Source organism: Coffea arabica, chromosome 7e (assembly GCF_036785885.1).
Source record: "Coffea arabica cultivar ET-39 chromosome 7e, Coffea Arabica ET-39 HiFi, whole genome shotgun sequence".
In the NCBI taxonomy this organism is placed as follows: Eukaryota; Viridiplantae; Streptophyta; class Magnoliopsida; order Gentianales; family Rubiaceae; genus Coffea; species Coffea arabica.
This window is the reverse complement of record NC_092323.1, coordinates 7306304-7316131: the sequence shown is the minus strand read 5'-3', so window position 1 is coordinate 7316131 and position 9828 is coordinate 7306304.

Sequence of the window (9828 nt, the reverse complement as noted above, 5' to 3'; positions counted from 1 at the left end):
TCCTGCTTATGTTTTGAAAATCACATATAAAATTCCTTGTACTTTCTCAATATCGTCTCCTCCGGGTCAAGGAAGCTTTATAGTCGCCAAATGCGTAAAGACCATTTTCGACATAAAATCCATCTTGTAACAGGCTAAAGATAAATTAATGAGAATCTTCTAATTTAGCTGCTAGCCTCTTAATCAAACAATCATGATTGAATATTTCGTAGTGGTAGAATAAAAGATTGAACTAATGTTTTAATCTATATGACTAATACGAGTCATGTCTATGAGTAGTTAAGAGGAAATTCACAAGTAGCAGGGTTCATATTTTGCAAGTTTTTAAGAATCAAAGTCTTAAAGTATGATTTCCTCAACCACTGTCTCTAGTCGATTCTCGTATGGTATTAAAAGTCTTGGGTCCAATTCCTTCTCTCACTATTTAAATTGTAATTTTTACCATTTGTGAGCTAATTTATTAAAATATAATTTCTGTTCAAATCTCGTAAATAGTAGTATTAAGTTTATTTGTAATCTTACCCCAGAAAAGAAAGATCGTGCATGGTAATTATTACTTGGTCAGGACCAACTAAGTTGCAAGCACTTGGTTTCTTTGTAACCTTAACCCAAGGACAAAAAAAAAAAAAAATCTTGTATAGTAATTGTTACTTGATCCGGACCAACTAAATTACAAGCTCAGTAGATTTATGAACTTGGTATTTTTTTTTTAATTGGACAAACAAAAACACCACAATCTTATTTGCATTGTATTTGATATAGAGTAAATAAATTTGGCGATCTTTTTGAAACATTTTTAAACACCAACTATTGGTTTTGGTGCATAGATTCTGAGATAAAATTTCTTGATATAACCTTATATGGTATAGAGCTATGTTTTTTAACTTGAACCGGATCGACAGGTTCGATCGATTGAACCGAAAATCGGTCAAATATCCGATCTGATCTATATTAAAAACTCGGATTGGTCAAGACTCGGTCAAATCCGGTCAAAATCAGATTTGACCGAAAACCTGAAGAACTGGTAAAAATCGGATTTTTCTTTTTCTCCCTTTTTTGAAAATTTTTTTCCCTTCTTGACCTCTAACTCCAAATCCTTGTGAGCTCTCTCCTCCTCTGCAAATCCATTTTCACTCTTTGACTTCAATTCAAGTATCAAAAATCAATGTTTTAATCTTTTTTTTAAAGAAGATATAATCTTAAATCTTGTATTCAAAAGAAGAAAAAACCCAAAAATGCAAAAAAAGGAGTGAAAAAGAGAAAAGTTTGAAGAAAACAGATAAAAGCATGATATTTCATGGGTTTGAGAACAAATAACTAATTAAATAAGAATGAAAATAAAATTAAAAAAAGAAGAAGAAGAAAGGAGTTGCAGAATGGCAGAGAAAGAGAAAGATGAAATGCTCTACGGAATGCGTCAACCGTCAGGAATAGAGGAAGAAATGGGAAGTGTGATGTGGGGTCAAAGCACTTTCATCTGATACAGGGACAAAGCATTTTTAATGTTATGTTTTGACCCTTAGGTTGTTAAAAGCTATTAATATACCTCAAATTTTTTATACTTTATAAATATTATCCTAAAGTTTGGTGTTATTTTTTAATCAAATTCATAATTTTAATTCTAAACTTATTAATATTCATTGAATAATATAAATTGCTCATTGATTATTCTAATTTCTTTGTATTTTATTGTTAAATACACTTGAAACATTAAATATATATGAATTTATTAATATTAACATGATCTTAGGTATTTTAAATATAATATTTTAATTTTTAAATAATTTTTATTTATGACGTCATCCAATTTAACCCCCGATCGAACCCGATTGAATCTATTGACCCCTGACCCCTGATTCTGACTGAGTCGATATCCGGTCCGAGTCTGAAAACATAGATATAGAGGTGTAACCTGATAGCATTCGGTCCAACTAGTTCTCACCCAAAAAGTGCGGAAAAAAAGAAAAAAACGACTCCTTAAACACTACTGGGTCAATAGATAGCTTGACCAAGATAATTAACATTGTAGAATTCAATAGCTCCAACTGAAGCTACAGCTTCTCCGCCGTACATTATGGTGCTTAAATCAGGACAAAAACGAGATATCTGAAAAGAGAGTGGATTAGTCAAGCAGAGAATGGGCGTTAACTTCCGAGTGTTTTTAATCTAATTATGTGTGTGTGTTTCTACCGTTTACGGGAAAAAGCTAGCCATTCAATTGGTAAGGGTGTGCTCGGGGGGACGGGGGGTTGGATTTCCGTTCCACATCGCTTGTGTGTGGGTTCCATATCCCGTTTAGATTTAATGGACATTAACTTTCGAGTATTTCTAATCTAATTGTGTGTGTGTTTCTATCGTTTACGGGGAAAGGTCAAGAAAAGAAGATTGAAGAAGATGGATCAGTCAACCGAGCAGAAATGGTGGCCATGATTGACTGACTCGACACCATGATCCCAGGTGGTTAAATGGAAAGAAGGGTCAATTATTGGGTTAGTCTGGCACTAAAGTACTAACTAGTCAAAATCTTGGAATTCAAGTTTCAACGATCCTACCATCTGTGTTTTCCGAGATTGCTTTTTGCCTCGTAAGAACCAACCAAGAAAGGGACGCACAATATAAAGAAGGGTTAATTACACTTTATCCCCTTAAATAATACCATATTTTTCAGTTTACCCCCTAATCTTTAATTTTGCTCACTTAACCCCCTTTAGGACAAAATTGTTCTTGCATTATTTTGACTTTTCATTTACCTTGTTTTCCTTTCTTTTATTTCTTTTTCTCTTTCTTCTTTATTTAATTCTTTCTCTTTCCCACAAAAATCTTCATCTTAATGATTGAAATTAAAAAAGAGGAATTGCAGAGATCTTTCCTCCCGTTAAATGATTAAAAAAATATTCAAATCACTTTCCTAAAATACAATTTTTTTAGCCTTTCAATTCTTTTAATTTTGGGTTTTCCTCTTTCCTTTCTAGTTTCTCATTTTATTCCCAATAAAATATCTTAAGTGAAATTGTGATATTTTCTTGAGAATAAAATGAGAAACTAGAAAAGAAAGAGGAAAACCCAAAATTAAAAGAATTGAAAGACTAAAAAAATTGTATTTTAGGAAAGTGATTTGAATATTTTTTTAATTATTTAAGGAGAAGATAGATCTATACAATTTCTCTTTTTTAATTTCAATCATTAAGGTGAAGATTTTTGTGGGAAAGAGAAAGAATTAAATAAAGAAGAAAAAGAAAAAGAAATAAAAGAAAGGAAAACAAGGTAAATGAAAAGTCAAAATAATGCATGGACAATTTTGTCTTAAAGGGGGTTAAGTGGGTAAAATTAAAGGTTAGGAGGTAAACTGAGAAATGTGATATTCTTTAAGGGGATAAAATGTGATTAACCCTATAAAGAATGAAATGAATTGCTAATGAACGATGGATTGATGATCCATTGACGGCTCAAAGTCAATGTCAGCCATACTTGTACAGAAAACAAATAGGAATCAGCAAAAGAAAGAAGTGATGATGATGGCAAATGCACAAATTCAAAAACTTTTGGGTTGGTGTTCTTTCAATTTTCGATATTAGAAAACAGAGTAAAATTGGATCTCATCAGCCACCCGACGTTGTATATATCAATTTATGTTTTGAGAATTACAAGCGAAAAAACTTTCTGGATTTTTTTAAAAAAGGATATTGTGTTTTTCCCTGAATCTTTCCTTTTTATTGTAATATAGGCTATTTCTTCTACCGTGAATTAAAACATTTGCAAATTAGCCCCTCAATTTTACTTTCTTCTTAAATAAAAAAAAGTTTTCAAATTTTTAATTAAAGCCCGGAACTAATTTTTTTTTTGTATGGTTTGAAAATAAGGTTAACATAGTAATTTTACATATTTCCATCACTTTGGATGATTTTATCCATTTTCTATATTATATTAGTCTAAACCACAAGAGGGTCCTTTGGATATTTTTAAATAATAGGAAGGTTTCATAACTTTTGACCAAATCACAGAAGGAATTTTCTTCTCTAGCAACCTTCCCGTTACACTCATATATACGTTAGATGTTAAATAATTGTCTCACGAAATTTACATTACATTGATAATTTTAGTGTGAGAAATCAGATTTTACTTTATTCTTTCTGTAATTTTGTTCTATTTGAGAGGTGATTTGTCAACCCAAAAGCAAACTACTTTATTAGAGTGCCGTAAATCAAATCCATTTCAGTCTTCTTGTTATGCTTTGGTTCCTCAATCCATCCCTGGTTGTGAGCATTGAAAAAAAAAAAAAAAAAAAAAAAAAAAAGCTACCACCAAAGCTAAACATGTTTGACAAGAAATAGATGAAAGCGACATATAGGCCCAAACACAGAAATCACTATCTAAAGCAAGTGCTCCTATCAAATACACATGAGCCCTAAAACAGTTGATGACAAATTCAGCACACCACAATCAATTAAACAAAACCAAGCCCAGTTTAGATGGTCAATTTCGGTTCCCTTTTCTACTCTCTAACGTCCGTTACTCTCACCAAAAGCCCGTCGTTGCTCCTGGCCCGGTGTTCCAGATAAAATCGTGCAACGATAACACAGATCAGAAACGTCTGAAGAGAAGAGGAAAAAAAAAAGAAAAAAGCAGTCAGGAACTTTAAGTCGTTGATCTCAATTACTTAGCGCTGCCACTAATCTACCAAATCACAACTATAAAAACAATAATATACGAACCAGCCCTGGTAATCTTCCGAACTCCTTAGGTGGAAGTGCACGACCTTCATAGATGAACAAAACGAACAGAAGACAAAAATGAACAACCCCGGTTGATATAAGCGTCCATGCTAAACCCCATAGTACTTTTGTGTGCAGTGCAGTGGTTGCGTCATCCTGGGTCGAGCCAGAATCGTTGTATTATACAGGTATATGATGAATACTTACTAACTTAGAGTTTTAAGTTTCAATCATTAATAAAAAAATCTCATCATAATTTTAAATAAACTTTCTAATACCAGTTTGAGACAAGTTTTTTTAAGTAAAACAGTACATTAGTGCCATAGATTACTAAGTTTTGATCATTAATTAAATTAACTATGTTAGTAATAAAAATTACTATTTATCTATTTATCTTACTATTACTTGAACTAAACTTACTATTTAAAAAGTAAGTTTTTGGGATATAAAGTAGCAATTTATTCCTTTCAAAAGTAAGTTTCATATTTATTTCAATTTACTTTTAGAGACATAAAAGTTACTAATTTATTATGTTAACTTACTATTTTAGATGAGAAACTTACTTTCTTGTCTTTAGACATTATTCTATTTAGGTGAATATGTCCAACAGGCAATCAAATGATCACTAGAAGTATGATATTATATACTGTTTAATTACTGTACCTATCCCATTTTCCTACACTGATAACTGATTAGTGTGCAACAGTTTGCACCTTTCAAATTAGTTTCAATCGCTTACACGGATTCATAAATAAGGTGATTGCAAATGGCAAATTCAAGCTTATTTCTAATTACAATATTCTCACAAACATTTCCTCCTCTTTAGAAGTTATACCTTCTAAACGAAACATGTTTATTTAGTGGACTACACTAAGGGATATATTTAAATATCGAACCAAGGATTAATTGAAATATTTCCTTGAAAAGTTTGATACTTTGATATCACCAAATAAGTGATATAATAATCATATTTTTTTTAATACATGTATGCATGTAGCTTCTAGAGTTGTCTTTAAAAAAATGCATTGGCAGTGATCTTGGTATATATAGTTTATGGGCGAATGATATTAGCATTCTGAAAAAAGAACTCTAAGCACTTAACCCTTATTTATTATTGTTTAAAATGATATAAACACCCATAATCTAAATTTTCTAATAATTTGGATGTCTAAATTACCCTTTAAGGCATAATTTAGTGATTATTTTTCTTTGCTTTGATGGAGACTTCAACATGGTTGACTATCTTAATTTTTTAATTAAAAAAATTTTAACATCCTTTAAAGTTGTAAAAGCCCACCTGAAAAGTATTAAACAAACTTAAAAGTAATAGACGACTCCAAATCACAAAATCTAGTACTTCATTCAAGGACTGTTAAACAACTCGTATAAATTTGGCATTTTAATTGTTATTAGGAATTTTCTTTACTATTAGCTGTACATTCGTTTAAAATTTATTTAAAGATAGGAAAAATTAAGTGAATTGAATAGACAAAAAGTTATTGATGAATACATAGATGAACAATTTTGTCTCTTAGAATATTTGATAAATTTTTGTCTCATATAGCATCTTTTGTACTTCATTCAAAGACGGGTATACATTATACTCATATAGTCTCTTCTTTCTGTGTTATTACTGTATTGTTTTGAATAAGAGACGAGTTAAATTGAGCAAAAATAACAAGTGAAAAATAAAAGAAGAATAAAGGCAGCAACTCGTCATCATTGTTTCTTTTACACTCAACATTACACTCACTGATTCTTTTTTTTGGCCCATTCCCTAAAGGGTACGAGATTACCGGTGCAGATATTGTGGGTTGTTTGGCTGCTTGACTATGATGATAATTGATAACATTGTCGTCTTGCCTTTGAAACGAAATAAAGTTGCTATATTTTACAAATTAAGCCATAATGAAGTCTACTTCTTAGACCTTTACTATTATTTCCCCTCTAAGGTACAAACTAGAAATGGTTTACGGACAAAGTTAATTGCCTTGTTTATAGTAAAATAAAGAAACCAATGGCACGCCAAGTATGCCAAAAACATTACTGGTCCTGCTGAGGTCTTTTGTTATGGATCAAGAACACTTTTATTGTTCACTTTGCTTCTAAAGAAACAAAATACTTTTTTGGTGACATAGTATCAGAACGCAAAGACGCTTATATTTGTACGTGCTAATAAATAAAGGGAAAACAAGGTCGACTTGAATTACTCTTGTCTATATACGACTCGAAACCCTGGCATCATGCAGTATACGACTTGAATTACTCCTGCCTATAGGGAAGATGCAAAAAGAACCCCAGATGAAGACAGCAGCACCGCCATTTAGGTGGATCATAGCCATGACTCTAGGACAGTCAATCTTGAACGATACAAGGATATATTCTTACATACTTTACTCGTATAAAGTACCTTTTTTTTTAAAAGAAAAAATATATGTTAATGGAAGTAGTGGCACGACTGTAGTTAATCATGGCCTTACCAACCCCATAAATATTTGTTTATATTACTTAAGAAAGCAAAAAATTTGTTACTTAAACAAAGAGTTTAACTGTCTGATGGCTCGGACTCTCATTCTCTAGAGCTTCAAGTCCTCCAGTTGCTTTTATTATATCTTCATGTGGTTGCGCTGGGGAATGGGGTCTGGACGACTACCACACAAAGGGGTTGTGTGGGGCTCGATCATTGACTAATATACACAGAGACTACAAAAGTTCTACCAAAATTAATCTATTAAAACGAGAAAAAACTGAACAAGGAGAGATTCAACTCGCTGACCATTCTAATACTAATTGTGATTTGGTAACCATTGAGCTAGGGATCTGTTACTTGCCGGGAGGGGGCGGGGAGGAGGAGAGGAAGAATGGAAAAAAAGATTAAAAAAGAAACTCCCACAGTCGCTAGTCAGACTCCATGCCCCTGCTTTAACGAATGAATGCAGATAGAGGATATATAGAGGGTTCTATCTTTCATTTTTTCAAGAGGTACGTGAAGGACGACATCGTCAAGCATGTGGCGGGGATCGTGAAAAGAGACATTACATCTAGGGAAAATCTCCCTTTCTCATATTTTAAGTGAATAATGGACATCAAAACGTGAAAGAAGCAAATATGTAAAGGAGTTTGATGAGTCACAAAAGCGACATTTCCATTGTTGGGATGATAAAGTAGACGAACTTGAATCTTGGACGACCTTTCTTCTTGGTCTTTGAACGTATATCATTTGCTGATGATTGACACCTGTCTTACCTGGTGCTCGAAGGAATAAAAATTTCAGTATTTTAGTCTAATCCTCTGATTTTGGATGCTCTTAATCCCATAAACTCATCATGATTTCCAGTAAGGACGAATCTCATTGGTTTGCAAACAACGTCGTTCACGTGGACTTAGCCAATCAGCGACCAGGTTTTCAGACAACTAGGACGAACTTTACTGTGATTGTCTGCGTAGGCTCCGAACTTCCAAGCACTCGATCCATTTTAATCAAAGATGTGTGAAGCCTGTTTTATCAGTGTTCCTGAGTAAGTAATCCGGCCCCTTTTGGCCAGGAGGGCAAATATTCAAATCTAAGCAGCTTTGCACCGGGGATTGTTTCCCATTGGATGAGGAATGATGAAGGCGTGCCAAGAGTTCTCTCGATTGGCGAATGGTGACCTGTGATTTTTATTTTTTTTTCACGTGTTTGTCGGATTCTTGATTGCTGACATGTCTAATTGAGTAAACTACGGAGGATTTGACGATTAAAATAACCAGTCTTCTTCACACACACACATATGTATGTATAAATTCTGCAAGGGAAAAAACATACTACAATATATAGATGTACTACATTTGATAGGGTCCAAGTTGCAATACTGAACTTTGGGACTTATAATTTAGTTTCCTTTCATTATTGCGAAAAGGTTGTTTGAAAGAAATTTAGGGCATACCACAATTAAGCTAATATTAGATTAGTAGAGAACTAGAGATAGTTTCAACTAAAGCACTGTCTCAGTTAGATTATAAACGAACTGAGTCGACTCGAGTTTTGAATTTATCGAGCCGAGATGGAATTGTTAATGTACGAGCTCAAGCTCTCGAGCTCACTAAACCAAAAAATGAAAATCGAGCTCAACTCGATTTTGGAAAAGGAAAGTTCGAACTCGACTCATTTCTAGCTCACGATCTTGGTTCGATTTCTGGCTCATGAGCAGTTCGAGTTTCACTCAGCATTCTGGTTGGCGAGGAGCTTGATAATTTCACATCAATTCGAACTTTTCGAGTGGCTCGTCAAGCAATCAAATCTAACAAATGACTACTTGAGTTCGACTCATATATATTAATGCTCCGTTCGAGTTCGGTGTTGACCGTATTCGAGTCGAACTCTGACTTCAACTGCTCGCAAACAGTTTGAGTGGATTGCAGCCCTAGTCCTAGCATTGGCTTTAAGGGACTTTAATTGCATGAACTAAGAATTTCCTTCGTGAATTCCAACTAAAGCATCCGGTCCCATACCTTACTAGCTTACTGTGTGGGTGCAGCAAAAATCATAAGCTATTACTATTAGAATAAACAATGACGCAAAAGGGCCATGAACTGACACATAAAGATTAGAGTTACTATGTAGGTACTCTTAAATTTAAGACTTTGCTCTGCTGTAGGAAAAAGCAAATTATGACTTAAATTTTTAGAATCTCCACACATTTGACCTTGTCGTTTGATATTGTTAGATGTAAAAAATATACATATGCAAGAAACCCTCCGAACATTATTGATAGGGTAGGCTCCGGTGACGCTTCATGATAAGCAAAACCTTTTTAGGGGGAAAATTCCAAAGCAAGAACTGAAGTTTCATAGTAAATTTTGGAGGAAAAAGAGATGTGAAGGAGAAGAGTTGTGCCAAATGAAAAATAACGAAAGAATAGAAATAGAGAATATGGTTTACGTACATAAAAAGGGCATCCCATGGCTTTTAACGTTTGGCTCACGTGAAAAGCCCCTAGAGTTGCCAAATACCTCTATCATTGGCCAAAAGTTTTCATGGGAATTTAAGGTTTACAGTTACTTAAACGGGGGTTACGCTTTTCCTGTTTTAGAAATATTAAGGAAAGACTTGGATTCCCCACGCGTCAGTGACTGA